The sequence below is a fragment of the Muscardinus avellanarius genome (assembly GCF_963383645.1).
Source record: "Muscardinus avellanarius genome assembly, chromosome: 12".
Classification (NCBI taxonomy): Eukaryota; Metazoa; Chordata; class Mammalia; order Rodentia; family Gliridae; genus Muscardinus; species Muscardinus avellanarius.
Genome location: NC_137798.1, coordinates 51,107,313 through 51,124,205, shown reverse-complemented (window position 1 = coordinate 51,124,205; position 16,893 = coordinate 51,107,313).

Sequence of the window (16,893 nt, the reverse complement as noted above, 5' to 3'; positions counted from 1 at the left end):
GACAGGTGTTGCTAGGTGGCTGAAGGTCTCAATCGTTGCTACGACTAGCCTCAAACCTTTAATCTTCCTGCCTCAACTTCCCAGGTACTGGGATTATAGGCATGCACTTCCAGGCTCAGTTCAGTTTCATTTTTTATTACAATATTTTTATTTTCCCTTAAAATAGTTTTCTAGAAAAAAAAATACTGATCAATACCAATTAAATAGCAAGCTAATTCACCCAAAGTTGTTTACTTGGATGCCAGGTAATAATGTGTAGAATTTTCTCAGTAAGATAAACTATCAAGTTGGGCAATTATCCGTGCTATTTTTAGTTATAAAAATGTTTTAGGGCCGGGCATGGTGGCGAACGCTTGTAATCCCCGCGCTTGGGAGGCGGAGACAGGAGGATCGCGCTGGTTCGGAGCCAGCCTTGCTAGCATAAGAGACCCTGTTTCCACATAAATAATTTGAAATTATTTTTGTCTATTTTATCAGCTATCATTTATATTTTATTCCTATCTGCTGCATGTCATCATATGTATTTGGTAGCTATGTTTAAAGAGACCTGTAAACACTCTGAAAAGAAGTCTATATAAATTGGTTTAATAGTACAGTACAACACACTATTTTATGCAACAATAGATTTCATTTTTTATCAGCTACTCCACAGTCTGAATTACTAAACCATTTGCAATGTAGACAGCATGAGGTCAGGTTTCACAGAGATTTCTTGAATTATGTGAGCATCATGACACATTTATTAATAACTATGTGCCCTGAAATAAGCAGGGCCATTTTTAAATATGTTTTTTGTAATGTGAACAAATAAAAAGGTTTTTTAAAAGCAAGGTAGTACAAGCAGCATGCCAGTTGCAGTAAGAATAGTTTTGAACATGCACAAAATCTAGACAAGTATGAAAAGCATCATCCATTTGGTAATCCCTGTTTTTCCATTTTAAGCTTCCTGAAGAAAGACTGAAAAGTATTTTTACAAGTTTTGACAACCCCCCACCTTTTTCCTCTTTTTGTCTGAGAGTGAGAATTTTTGCACAACAGTGAGAAAAGCATTCATATAAGTAATTCATTGTTAAGGATAGTTCAATCTGTTAAAAATAAATTATAAACTGCACATTGTTTAAATGGTTGAAGAAGTTAAGCCTTCTAAAATCAAAGTAACATATTTGTCATTAAAACTAACATGTGCACGTCTAGTTATTTCCAAAGTAAGTTAAAGGTGGCATAAACTCTCTTCAATGGATTTAAAGGAAGGTTATAAAATCCAACCATCACAACAAACATATTTTTCATTACTTTTTCACGTTCCATCCTCTGACCCACAGTAGCTCATATCCTTCCAAATGCAAAACACATTCAACCTTAATAATGTGCCCCAAAGTCTCAGCCCATTACAGCATCAGTTCAAAGTCCAAGATCTCATCAGCTCATCAGTTCAAAGTCCAAAATCTAAATCAAATGCAGGTGCAGAAGAGGTATCTCCATTTAGTCCATTAAGGAGAGCTCCTGAGGAACAGTTCTTTCTATCTCTTGGCCTTCTAAGCTAATGGCACAAGTTTTCTGATCCTTTTACCATGCAACTGGGGCAAAACATACCATAATGGTTATAGATATTCTGGTCCAAAAATGGGGAAAATGAAGATAAAGACAATATAATGGCTCTAAAGTCCATTTTGGAAAACATTGGATTTTGTTTTCTGGCTTAGGTTTTAAGGGTTAAGATGGGAGGAATGTCTAGTAGTTGTCAGCTCTACCATCTGGATTCTTGATTCTGTCCTCTTAGGTGTTCTTTTTTTTTTTTTTTTTTTTTGGTGGTACTGGGGGCAGAACCCAGAGGTTTTCTACCTCCAGGCTATACTCCCAGACCCATTTTATATTTTATTTGGAAACAGGGTCTCACTAAGTTGCTGAGAGCCTCACTAAGTAGCTGAGGCTGGCTTCGAACCTGCGCAATTCTCCTGTCTCCGCCTCCCAAGCATGGGATTACAAGTGTACGCCACCACACCTGGCCTCTTAGGTGTTGTTAAAAAAAAAAAAAAAAAAAACAGGGTGTATCTGCACCTGAGTAGTTTTCTCAGCCTGCTTCATGCAAATGGGGACATTGGGGTGTGGTAGCCTCCAAAGTATTTCTACTTAAATGTCTATCATTTTCACTTAAACAATTTCCTTAACAACTTTGTGTGTTTCATATGAATTCTGATGACTTTTTATTCCATTATACAAGAGACACATCTATACATCTCTCAGGGATAATCACTTCTCTATCTCGGCCTCTTGCTGAAGTGAGCCAGCCTTAAACTTCCTAAAGATCCTCAGAAGATATGAGAGAGATTCAGCCTTCAAAGGAGACCCTTTTGTGATGAAATACTTGAACTTTAATTTTTTTAATTTTTTATTAATGCATTGCAGTTATACATCTTAGTGGGGTACAAGATAGTAGAGGCATACATGCACACATCACTTATTTAGCCCTTCCACAATTCCTACCTCATTAAATCTCCCATGTACATTAGAGAATTTCCCTCTTCCTCCTCCAAACCCCCTTAGTTAGATCATCTTATTTGCTTATCTATAGTTTTTCCTTCATCTAGAGTTTCTTCTGTGACAGATTTTCTTCCTAGCTTCCACATATTAGGGAGAACATAAAATTTTTTTTATTTTTTGTGACTGACTAATCTCACTTAAAATAACGTTCTCCAGTTCTATTCGTTTATCCACAAATGACATAATTTTGTTCTTCTTTATGGCCGAGTAAAATTCCATTGTGTACATCCATAGTTTTGTAATCCATTCATCTCTTGATGGACATCTTGGTTGCTTTCATAGTTTGGCAATTGTGAATTGTGCGGCTATGAACATAGATATACATGCACAAGTTTGGTAGCTTGGTTTCCATTCCTTTGAGTAGATACCCAGAAGTGGTATTACTAGATCATACGGTATGGCAAAACTGGTTAACCATATGCAGAAAAATGGAAATAAACCCCACTTTCTCAACCTGCACAAGAGTTAATTCAAGATGGATCAAAGACTAAGAAATCAGACCAGAGACATCAGAGGTTTCTAAAGAGGACATAGGTCCAACAATTTAACACATAGACACATAAAAACTTTCTCAACAAGACCCGAAAGGCACAAGAAACTAAAAAGTAGGATCAATATACGAGATTACATTAAACTGAAGAGCTTCTTTATGGCAAAAAAAAAAAAAAAAAACTATCAAGAACCTCAACAGAGATCTGACAGAATGGGAAAAAAATTTTGCCAACTATTCCTTTGACTAATATCTAGAATATACAGAAAACTCCAGAAACTCAACTCTAAAAAAACAAATAACCCAATTAAAAAGGGGGCAAGTGAACTAAATAGATACTTCAAAAAAGAAAATCAAATGACCAATAAATGTATGAAAAATTGTTCCATATCATTAGCAATCGGAGATGCAAATCAAAACTACCCTGAGATCCTCCTAACTCCAACTAGAGTGGCAATAATTGAAAGCACAAATAACAACAAATGCTGGCAAGGATGTGGAGAAGTGAGAACTCTAATACATCGTTGGTGGGGTTACATATTAGTGTGACCACTTTGGAAAAGAGTATGCAGGATTTTCAGAATAATGGGAACAATCCTGCTCTAATTTTTTAAAGTCTTTTTGAGGTTTCAAAAAGAGATTACAGAATCATACCCCTATGTATTTTTAGTATGCCATACGCTGCCATTCTTTTCTGACTTGTAGGAGATTTTGCCCCCTAGAAGAACTGAGAATTTGGAAATCATGTGGTATTAGCTCGTTTTCATTCAACAGTTTTTTTTTTTTTTCTTTTTGGTGATACTGGGATTCCTAGAAACCCTTCTACCTCTGGGCTACACTCCCAGACTAATATATATATATATATATATATATATATATATATATATATATATATATATGCCAAGACATCCTGCTGCCTCGGCATCTATGTGTTGAGACCCCACTCCACATAGTTAATCGGCAAAAAAGCCCCGAGAAGGAGGTATCGTCTCTGGCCAAAGTACCCCCCACTTTTAGATACCCTTCACTATTATTCCTTTTAACTTTCTACACGAATTGCTCCAGTGATGTGAGATCAGGACTATGAAATCGAGTCCGTGGAAATAAAACTTTCTAATAATTTGTCTAAACGTCCTTGGCTCTGCTCAACAATAATAAAAAGACTGGCCAGAATTCAGGTACTGTGATAAGCACCCCAGCTGCAGCAATCACAAATGGCCTCCGACCTTCATCACTATCCATTAACTCCGACAAAGTAGCTCAGTTCAAAAGTAACTGTTTACCCTTGAAATCCTGCCTAGAGACAGAGAAAAACCTTATGTGTGACCTTAAAGCAATTTAGTTGATAAACAACTTAGCTGCCCAAATACAATAGACCCAAAGAAAAAGACTGTTGACTGACCGCATAGTTAGAAATAAATATGACTAAATAAAGGACAGACGTTCTAAAAATATATGTATGAAGAAAAGGAAATACCGTAAGAGTAAGAAAAGCATTTTTGCATGAAGAGGAGCTTATCATAAGAAAGTCCCAACTGGGAAAGGAAGGAATTAGAAAGTTAGAAGCAGGTTGCAGAGGGTTTGTGACAGGGAAGTAGATTATTAAAGATGAGTAGGCTTTTAATAGGCTTGTTGTCTAAAGAAGAGTGCTTAGCAGTTAAGGAAATACATCTGACAATTAGAACTAAGAACCTTGTGGTGTTGTTTGTGGTATTTTGTCTGCCAAACTGTGTTGTGAGTATGCTTAAGCTTTCAGACTTAGAAGATAAGGTACCAACACCTGAAGAAACTCCATCACATCCACCTGAATCACCACATTTCCCCACACTTGCTATATGAACTGAGCCCAAAAAGATGGAAAAGTTCCAGGAAAAGTTAAAGAAGATTCCCCGAGAAGCTCCCAAGCCTTGACTATTCTGGGAGGCTGCCACCTGGAACTGCTTATCTGCAAAACCTTGGAGAGGACAGGAGTTGGTCTTTTCGAAGGCCAACAGCCAGCTGAAAGACAGCCACCCTCCTTTTTCTTTTAACTTTACTGGGGAAGGGTATAAATTTCTTGGGGTTTTTGTAATAAAGTGTCATTGGCTCAAAAAGCCTTTGTCCACCTCAGATTCTTTCCAAAGCGTCGTCATTTAGGGACCTAAAGAAAATTCAGTCCCTAAAGGAGAAAGAATCGCTGCAGACAAGAGGCTGCAGAACTCCACCTGCCTTTTGCCCCATCTTTCTGAGGATTTGACTGGGAACGGACAATAACGACCCGACTGAGATTAGTCAGCAACATATATATATATATATATATATATATATATATATATATATATATATGTATATATATATATATATATATATATATATATGTATGTATATATATAATTTGAAACAGGGTCTCTTAAACCAGTAAGACTGGCTTTGAACCTGCACAATCCTCCTGTTTCCACCTCTGAAGCGCAGGGATTACAAGCGTGCGCCACCATGCCCGGCTCAATAGTTCTTTTAATGTATCTCTTACTTTAGGATTTTGCTATATGCAATAAATAGAAACCAATGACACCTTTAATTCTTTGATTAGAAATATCCTCAGCTGAGCCGGGCATGGTGGCGCACGCTTGTAATCCCCGCACTTGGGAGGCGGAGACAGGAGGATCACGCAGGTTCGAAGCCAGCCATGCTGGCGTAAGAGACCCTGTTTCAAAAATATAAAATAGGTCTGGGAATGTAGCCCAGAGGAAGAAGGGCTTCCAGGAACCCCAGTACCACCAAAAAAAAAAAAGAAATAAAAAAAAAGAAATATCCTCAGCTGAATAAGCCAACACATCATGTAGAAGGCATGCTTTCTACATCTCTGTAAGAAACAGTTTCCCTCAGCTTTCTGCTATTACACAGCAAAGACAACCACCCCCATAGCCAGCTCTCTTTCTAACATTCATAGGAATATGTGCAATGCCCATATTTCTAATAATCCAGGAGAAGAAAAGTGGACTTTCACTACCTTTTTTTCTCAAATTTTAATCTCTAGCCTTGGCCCACTTCCAAAGCTGCAAACACATTTCTGTAGCATTGCACTTCCAGGTAATAAATTCTATATTAGTTTTCCTCACTGCACATCAAATTGCTACAAACATACATAGAGGCCTAAGGCAAAGCACATTATTTTACTGCTTTTGTGGGTCAAAAGTCCAAACAGTAACTGGTTCCTCTCCCCAGTGCTCACATACACAAAATAAAATGTGGTATTTTGTGAGCATGCATGAAGCCCACTTATACATATAGTTAAAAAGAGAACTCACTTTCTGCTTTCTATTGTATAATTTAAAACCACAAAATGGTCCACAGCCCAAATAATATTGCTAGAAATTTATTCTAAGGAAAAATTAAGCATTATCATGATGATTTATAAAAGAGAATGTTCCTCTCATTATATTTTATTAAAATGAAAATTATAAAAAAATATCTGTTAAGAAATCCACATAAAATAAGTTCACCGAATAGTGTATTACTCTTAAAATAATGATTTTGAAGAATATCCATATTTTTAATAAATTTAAAAATATATAAATTGCTAATTTAAAATAAAGTGCATGTTATAGACAACATTTCATATGGTGAACAAGGAAGATCTACAAATATATATGTATTTCTTGAAGCCACTGGAGAATATATGAGGCAATGAAGGATAACTAGAATATATTATACTAAAGGAAAATCTAGAGAATTTTTTTCAAGGAGAAGGAAAACCTCCCAAGAAGAAATGTAGACCAAAAAATCAGAAAATAGTAAATACTGACTTATAAAAATACATTAATAATGATTACAGGGAATATATAAAATATATGTTCATGATAAATGAACTACCGGGAAGTAATGATATATAGAGAGAGACATTTATAAGCATTTTATTATTGCATCATCTTAGAAGACAATAAAAATATAAAAAATACTCAACCATGATCAATCAAGGCTGTATTTTATAAATGGTAGGGTAACTATTAAAGGCATAGCCATAAAGTTTATAATGATGAGTTAATAAAATATCTTTAATCAATTATAAAACAATCAAATTATTTAAGAAAATACAAGCAAAGCATAGAAAGAGTAAGTAAAAAAAAAGCAAACAGTAAGGTGCTCTACTTAAAATCATATATGGGTAGAATTGAATTAATTCATCAACACTGAGTTAAAAAATGTTCTTGTCTCATTAGTAGTCAAAAAGTTTGTATATCCTTGTTTTGCCACAAAATTATAATATCTCAGATACATACATACATGCACATGCATACACTGATGACTTTGGTAAAACAAATTTAAAAATAACCAAAAGTTGTCAGAAGTTGTAGAGGCATGTCAATTTCAAAAGAAAAGAACTAGAGTACATGATATTTGGAAGTTTCCAGCTTTTTGTCTGAACACTCACCAATGAGAACATGACTGATAATAGCATAAAACTGAATGATCAAATTTCATTACCTACTTAGATCCAATTCACTCATCTTTCCAATATTTCAACTTTATTTTTCACTGAATATTCCATTTATGTAGCCAGATTTTCCATTTATTCAGTGCTTACCCTATACCAGACACTACTCAAAATGCTTTAGTATACTGATTTATTCTCAATTAAATTTGTTCAAGATTTATATTTTTTCACTTTGCCCCTATACTAAGGCTCAGAGAAAGTAAGTAGTTTGTCCAAGTTTGCACCTTCCAATAATTTCAGAATATTTCCACACACCTTAAATTTACCATATTTACCATTGCCCTCAACCTCATTTCTTTGATAATTTATAAAGTAAAAGGAAATTAATCACATACTAAAAACATTTATATTTTTATTGCAAACACACTTCTGACCTACTTTCTAAAGGTGAAATAAATTGATATCAATATTCTTTCAAAGTAGGCTAATATTTTTCAGATATTCTTAATTTCTTTAATAAGTACAAGACTTTTGTAACTATTATTTTATAATTAATACATTTTCTAAACATCTATGAAATTCATGCTCTAACCACAAAAAACTGATTTCCACACAATTTAACTCTATGAAGCCTGCTATACTGTTAGCTCTGTATCTGTGTATATAATATAGGTCAAAGACAATTTCTCAACCTTGCTTTTTTACCTATCACACCCATGTCTTGTGGTAAGTGAGCTGAATGCCAAGTTGATGAAATCTCCTCAAGTGACTTCTTTTTACATTTTGTCCCCATTTATTTTTTTGCAAATGACATGTTTTAAAGAGGCCATCAAAGTCATGTTTTAATTTAGTGTGAATTAAAAATATGTAAGAGAGCTGTGTGTGTGTGCCTGTGTACACATGTGTGCGTGTGTAAAAAAAAAAATATATATATAAGAGCTAAAAATCTGGAAATATAAAATTGCATGCATCTTGTTGATGTGAAATTGAATGAAGCTATATTTAACTTATATTTTACTCTACATTTTGAGATTCAATAGTTTGTGGATGAAAAAAAAAGTCTAAAATACACTCAATTGACCTTTGTGTAAGAGGCAATGTAATATATAGAAAGAACACAGACTTTAGATAGACAAAAGTTTCAACACCCTCTGCAGGACTTAACCTCCCTAAATACCATTATCTATAGGTGTAAAAACATTTAAAACTGGATTTTGCAGTTGTTGAAAGAATTAAGATTACCTAAGTGAAATATATAGCAAGTAACTGGTATACTAACAGGCTACAACAAAGAGCTCTAATTGTTAATTGCCTCATTAGAATCTAACAATGTAAATAATGATACAATTTTTCAATTAAATGTTAAATTGCCATCCTCCTTCAGTGGTGGACACCTGTAATCCCAGTACTTGGGAGGTTGAGACAGGAAGATCACAAGTTCAAGCCCACCTCAGCAACTTTGTTAGACTTTCTGTAACTTATTTTAAGACCATATTTCAAAATAAAAAATAAAATGGAGCAAGGGCCAGACATTGTAAATAGAATGCCCCTGGCTTCAATCCTCAGTACCATGGAAAAGTAAAAAATATAAATAAATAATTACTATGTGCTAGTGTGTGTGTGTGTGTGTGTGTGTGTGTGTGTGTGTGTGTATGTGTGTGTGTTTGAGTGTATGTGTGTATTAGCACCAAAATAGTACAGAGGAAAAAAATAGGGCATTTTTATATTTTACACAAAGAACAAGGAAGAGATAGTTTACCTAAACTAAGCAGCATGAAAATGACAAAATTAATATTTTGTTTTTTCAAATCCTTTAAAAATCTCAAAGCCATATTCATTAGCAGTCTTAGTACATGTTTACTCAATATATACTTCAACTCTAAAATTTATAATATCATTTCTGTTTCTATAGAAGTCTCTAAGCTAATCATCTCACATCAATGGAATCATATATGGTTTTGTGTTTCTTTCTCTTAACAAAATATTTCAAGGTTTATCCAAGTTGTAATATACAATAGTAAATCATTCTTTGTTTTTACATAATATTTCATTCTATGGATATGCCATATTTTACTTATCAACTGATATTAGTAGACATTCATGTCTTTGTGGTTATTTTGAACAGTATTGCGCAATAATGGTATGGCTTCACTATCTGAATTTTTATACTTTTTCTTCCAGTCTTACTCCTCCCTCTTCTCTTCCACTCCACACCTGGGAAAGCTAATAAGAAAGCTCAGGTTCTTCCTTCTTGTCTACAAAGATGAATTTCATGCCATAAAGTAAAACCTTCACACCAGCCTCACCCTGTCCCCACCATACAAACTCCTTTTTATGCTCTTTTAAGTAATTATAGCTTTAATAGGAATCCACTTTCTCTCTCCAAAATACTATATGGGGTGGATTTGCATTTCCCTAATGCTTAAGACACTATGTATTTTCTTGTGCATTTACTAGTCATGTACATTCCTTATATTAAAACATGTCTATTTCAATCCTTTGTCCATTTGTAAGTGGGTAGTTTTACTTTTTATTGTTGAACTGCTGTTTTTGAAGTGTCCTAGCCACAAGTCACTTACCAAAAGAATGAAAACCATACTACCAAACTAATGCATGCATACCTATGTACATAGCCACACAATTCACAATTGCCAAATTATGAAACCAGCCAGAATGTCCATCAACAGATGAATGGATTAGAAAACTATGGAATATGTACACAATGGAATATTACTCATCTATAAGGAAGAACAAAATTATGTCATTTACAGGGATGGATGGAACTGGAGAACATTATGCTAAGTGAGACTAGTCAGTCATCAAAAGTAAGAAATCAGATATTCTATCTAATTTATGGAAGCTAGGGATAAATAGAGCCATAAAAAGAACTCTAGACAAAGAAGAAGAAACCAGAGACGAGCAAATAAGGTGACATGACTGAGGGGGAAGAGGGCAATTCCATAATGTACATGATGTACATTCACAAACATATCAAAGTCAATCACTAAGCCAAACATGAGAAGGAGGGAGGGGGAAGAAATTTGGGTTAGGGCTAATTGGGTGATGTTTGCATGTATGCCTCTACCATCTTATACTCTATTAAGATGTATGACTACAATGCACAAATTTAAAAATTTTTAAATTAATTTATAAGCCAAAAGATATACAGTGGCTAAATGGATAAAAAAACTAAAAACAAAACCTACCTACATTATTTATATGAGACTTATGCCACAAAAAGTAAACAGGACCATAAGAGACAGTTATGAACAATTATATCCCAACTGGATAACCTAGAAGAAATGGATAAATTCCTAGAAACATACAATTGTCTAAGACTAAATGGTAAAGAAATAAAAAATTTAAATAGACAATACTAGTATAGAGATTGAAGCTGTATTCCAGAACCTTCTTACAAAGAAAATCCTAGAACCTGATGGCTTCACTGAATTTATCAACATTTAAAGAATTGATGCCAATATTTAACATCTTTCAAAAGACTGAAGAAGAAATATTTCCAAATACTTTTTATCCAGTATTACCCTGACCAAAGTCAGAAAAATACACCATAATTAGACTATAAAATTATAGAATACTGTGTCTGACAAATATAGGTAGGAAAATACTCAAGAAAATACTAACAAAATTCAACAGCACATTAAAGGGATTTTGGACAAGGAACAACTGAAATTTATTCCATATATACAGAGATGTTTCACCATACAAAATTTACTTAAAGTGATATATCAGATTAATTAAATAAAAGGTAAATGGCAGATGATTATCTGTTTTATTGGGGGGGCCGGTAAAATTATCTGTTTTATTGGGGGGCTGTAAAATTATCTGTTTTATTGGGGGGGCTATAAAATTACTTGAAGAAATATTATAAGATAAACACTATGACATTCCATGGATATGATACCAAAAGTACATGCAACAAAAACATAAATAATAAGCTAATATTATATCACACTAAAAACTTTCTGAACAACAAAGTAAATAATAAACTTTGGGAAGAAATAACTAATTGAATGGAGAAAAATTATTTCAAGCCACATATCTGATAAAAGTTTAATCTCCAAATTATATAAGAAACAAATAAGCCGGGTGTGGTGGTGCACGCTTGTAATCCCAGCATTTGGGAGGCTGAGGCCAGAGGATCACGGTTAGTGGACAGCCTTAGTGAGGCTACTTAGTGAGGCCCTCTGCAACTCAGTGAGACCCAGTTTCAAAATAAAGAATCAAATACAGAGCAGGGGTTTTAGCTTGGAGGTCGAATTCCCCTGGGTTCCATCCCTAGACCCGCAAAAAAACAAAAACAAAAACAAAAAACAAACAAATACAAACCATCAATTAAGAAATAATCTGATTTCAAAATGAGCTAAGAATGCAGAATTTTTTTTCTAAAATATACATAAGAATGGCCAATATGTATATGTAAACTGTTCAGTCTGTGGGCTATAATGAAAATCAAAATGACAGTGAGTTATCACTTTATATCTATCAGTATGACTTTTAATGCACACATAAAAAAGACAGGTGTTGTTGTGGATGTATAGATATTAAAACCTTTTCACAGTGTTAGTGGAAATACATAATGGCTCAGCCACTATACAGAACAGTATGGAAGTTCAACAGAAAATTATAATAGAACTATCATCTGATGCAGTAATCTTATATCTAAGCAGTTGTTTAAATTAATATTTGTCTATCAAATCTAGGTCTAGAGGAAATATTAGTGCTCTTATGTCCATGATAGTTCTAAGTCACAATAACTAGAATGTAGAAATAACTTAAATGTCCATTTGTATTCAACTATATTTTATTTTTTAATTTTTTTCATTTTTTAAGCTCTTTTTTTTTTATTGGTGCATTGTAATCATATATCACATTGGAATCGGAGCCAGCTGAGGGGTTAGGCTGGTGTCGAGGGCAGCAAGACCAGAATCGGGGCCTCCCATGAGGCAAGGCCACTGCTTGAGCAAGCGAGATCTGGATCAGTCCACCAGGTAGCCAGACCACTGCTGGGTTCCTTAAGGGTGGGATCGGTACTTGCAACGAACGCGGCTTGCACAGAGAAATATCGCAGAAAATAAAAATCAGATGCTTCCCCTAATCAGCAAAAACTAGGAGGAAAGGGGCAACAGGAAGAATTCAACTATATTTTAAAAGAAAGTGATATCAACTGGATGTGGTGGTGCATACCTATAATCCCAGTACTTTGAAGTCTGAGACAGGAGAACTGCAAGTACTAGGTGAGCCTCAGCAGCTGGGCAAGATTCTGTTTCAAAATGAAAAGGCTCTGGGTATAGTTCAGTAGTACCTGGGTTCAACCCCTAGTACCAAAAAGGAAGGGAGGGAGGGAGGGAGGAAGGGAGGGAGGAAGGAAGGAAAGAAGGAAGGAGGGAAGGAGGGGAGGACCCATATGCAATAGAATACTACTCGGGCTTAAAAATAAGAAAATCGTTTCATTTGCAATAACATGATGAACCCTGAGAATATTATACTAAGTGACATAAGCAAATTACAAAATGACAACTATATAAGGTATACAAAATAGTCAAATTTGTAGAGTAGAAAGGATAGAAAGGTAGTTATCAGGGCTAGGGCAAAGGGCAAATGGAGTTACTAATCAAGACACATAAAATTTCCCTTAAGATTAAAAATTTTAGCGATTTGCTTCTCACAGTGTACCCAAGATCAACAATAATGTATTTCCCAATCAAATATTTAAGAGTACTAAATTTTTATATATAATATATGTGTTATATGTAATATTATATATAATGTTTTATGTTTATAGCTAACATTATATATTATGATGGTATATCTAATGTTAAGTGTGTTTACCACAGTAAAATTTGAAAAAATAAAATTATTAACATGCTGATATCTTTTAAAGTTATAATAATAAGGTGAAAAGTAAATATTGATAACACATATAAATGAATATTTAACATGTTACAAATATTTTTCACAATACATTTAAGTCTCTGATAAATTTATAGAATATGATTATTATACAATATAAATCTAGTAAAGATTTTTAGCCTTTTACCAAAACATTTGATGTCGCCAAAATTGCCACCATCTACTTAGAAACCTTCTAGTCATCTCTACTACATTTCTCAGTAAGGGAAAGTATAGGGTAAAAATATAAAGGACAAACAATACCTTAATCTTGCAATATTATTAACCTCAGAGACATAAACTTAGAGCCAACAGTGCCTCTTGGTCTTTGAGTGCTATTGGGGTTACCGACACGTGACTTATTTGATGTATTTTGGCTGTGTACATGGGGAAACAAAGATCAGTTACTGAAATCAAGATTGGGGTTTGCTTCCAGGACCAATATGGAAATGTCTACATCATCAGATGATTTTTCTAGATGATTGTCAAAAACAGTGCCATTAACTGCCGGGTTTAGTGGCACACTTGTAATCCCCACGTTTGGGAGGCGGAGGCAGGAGGATCGTGCAGGCTCAAAGCCAGCCTCTCTGGCTTAAGAGACCCTGTTTCCAAATAAAAATATTGAATAGGTCTGGGAGTGTAGCCCAGAGGTAGAAGGGTTTCCAGGAACCGCAGTACCACCAAACAAAACAAAACAAAACAAAACACAAAACAAAACAAAACAAAAAAGAGGAAAAAAAAACCCACAGTGCCATTACCTACTGTGATTTAGTGATTTATCCTTTACGTCAATTTTTCACTTACTCTTGTTTATCACTATATTCTGTACATTTATTGATGCCCTAGCCCTCATCATTTCTTTATAAGGCCATTTTTCATGATCGTATAAACAAATGTAGTAAATAAGTTTACATACTTTATGACCGGGTATGACTAGTAAGATAGAGAGGTCATTCCTGAGACTGATTCTGGAATAGAGGTTCTAAATAGTGCTACTGAATTTCTTATATTCCCTTTTTTTTTTAAAAAAAAAAAAAAAAGTACTGTTTCTGCTACAGATGAGCATGTTTCTTTTTTTTTTTTTTTTTTTTTTACTTATAGCCAATTGATTTTTGACAAAGGGGCCAAAAACATACACTAAAAAAAAAGATAGCCTGTTCAATAAAAGGTGTTGGTGAAACTGGTTAACCATATGTAAAAAGTGTTTCATTTTTTGGAATAAATATTTCTGTTTAATTTTATGTTTCAGTCCATTTTTCTATAGTATCACCATTTTTTACTAGTTACTAGTCATTTTTCAATTATCTGTGAATTATTTTCTTACAATCAAGAAGTGACAGTTCAGTGATTTTCTAGAAGTTCTCAATAAAACAACATCACTATAATCAAAGATTATTTAAAGCCCTGGGGGTGAAATATGTAGTATAAAATTTAAGTTCTCTTTCACAATTCAGGCTAATAATATCTCAACCTTCATTCAATCAGATCCCAGATCTCAGAAACAAAAAGGCACAGAAATGATTTTCTTTTTCAAGGGATAAGCAAAGAGCAAGTCACAGAAATAGCAAGAAAATTAAGAAGTCACTTAAATGAAAGCTATTTTCATGTTATGTATTACCATTCAAACCAGGACAGTGTCAACTTGTTAAACTTAGGTTTTTATGCATTCAAACCATGGTAGACATGTTTCAGTCCAACACACTTTATGCTAATCTAATCTATTAAAGCATTTAAGGAAACTTTCTAGTTATCAGCAAAATTTATAAACTTATTCTATGACCTCAAAAATACCTGAGACTGGAACCATATTCTACCTAGTATACAAAAAGTACCCTCAGTATAAAAAATACATAAATAAGATATTTGGAAAAACACAAAATCAAAATTAAAATTTAGTTAATATAATACTTAACAGTTATTTAAAGGAATCATTAATTCATTATATTGAGGACAAAAATTATTTATATAAGGGATCAGGCATTTTAAAAAGATACCAGTACCAAATCTTCTATTTAAGTAATATAGAAATATGATTTTGGTGAAAGGTAAGTCTTATACAACATTTAATAATTTGGGAAAACATTTCTGATATATATAATTTTTAATGCTTAAATGACTTTTCAGAACAAGATGTGGAATTCAAAAGCATATTTTAGGGTGGGAATGTAACACAGTGGTAAAGCATGTACAAGAACCTGGGGTCAAATTCCAGTAACACACACAAAAACACATACCACACACATACACACTAAAACATAAAGCATATTCTGTACATTTAGTCAACAATGTATTGAAAACTTAAAATCAAACTAAAATTATAATTTCAAGATCTCATGTAAATTTTCTTACCCAAATAAAATAACTTCAAGAAGCATTTTCTAAAAAAAAAAAAAATCAGTGTCATAAACAAAGTTTTGAAAAATTGGCAAAGTACTTTACACCACTATGTAAATTTAAATTATGCTTTTGGAAAATCCTATCTTCATTGAATTTTGAAAAATTCACAGTGTTCTATCTTAAATCCAAACAATAAAATGTGCCCTGATAAAAATAACAAAATTTTAACTGGGTGTGGTGGCACAAGCTTGTGATCTCAGTATTTGGGAGGTTGTGATGAGATTCTGGGTTCACAGCCACCTTCAGCTACTTAGTGAGGCCTTTTGCAACTTAGTGAGACCCTGTTTCAAAATTTAAAAAAGCATAAAAAATCAGGCTGGTTGTATAGCTCAGCAAAGTCGCAGGATACAAAATCAACCTAAAGAAATCAGTGGCTTTTCTTTATGCCAACAACGAATCCAATATGAAAGAAACAAAGAAAACAATTCCATTCACTATAACCTCAAAACCAATAAAATACCTAGGAATAAACCTAACCCAAGACATAAAGGCCTCTACAACAAAAACTATAAAACATTAAAGAAAGAAATTGAAGAAGACCTTGGAAGATGGAAAGATCTCCCGTGCTCATGGATAGGCAGAATAAATATCATCAAAATGGCCATTCTGCCAAAACTGATCTATAGATTCAATGCAATTCCCATTAAAATACCAGCGACATTCTTCAGAGACCTAGAAAGATCAATCATGAACTTCATATAGAGAAAGAAAAGACCTAGAATAGCCAAAGCAATTCTCAACAATAAGAAACATGCAGGAGGCATCACAATCCCAGACTTCAAACTATACTATAGAGCAATAATAGTAAAAACAGCATGGTACTGGCACAATAACAGATATACTGACCAGTGGATTAGAATAGAAGATACAGTAGAGGATACAGAAACAAACCCACATATCTTTAGTCAATTAATCTTTGACAAAAGGGCCAAACACATACACTGGAGAAAAGACAGCCTTTTCAACAAGTGGTGCTGGGAGAACTGGCTAGCCATTTGTAAAAAGATGAATCTAAACCCCTATATCTCACCAAACACAGGAATCAACTCAAGATGGATCAAAGACTTAGAAATTAAACATGAGACTGTGAAGTTAATAGAGGAGAGCATAGGTTCAACACTACAACATATTGGCACAGGCA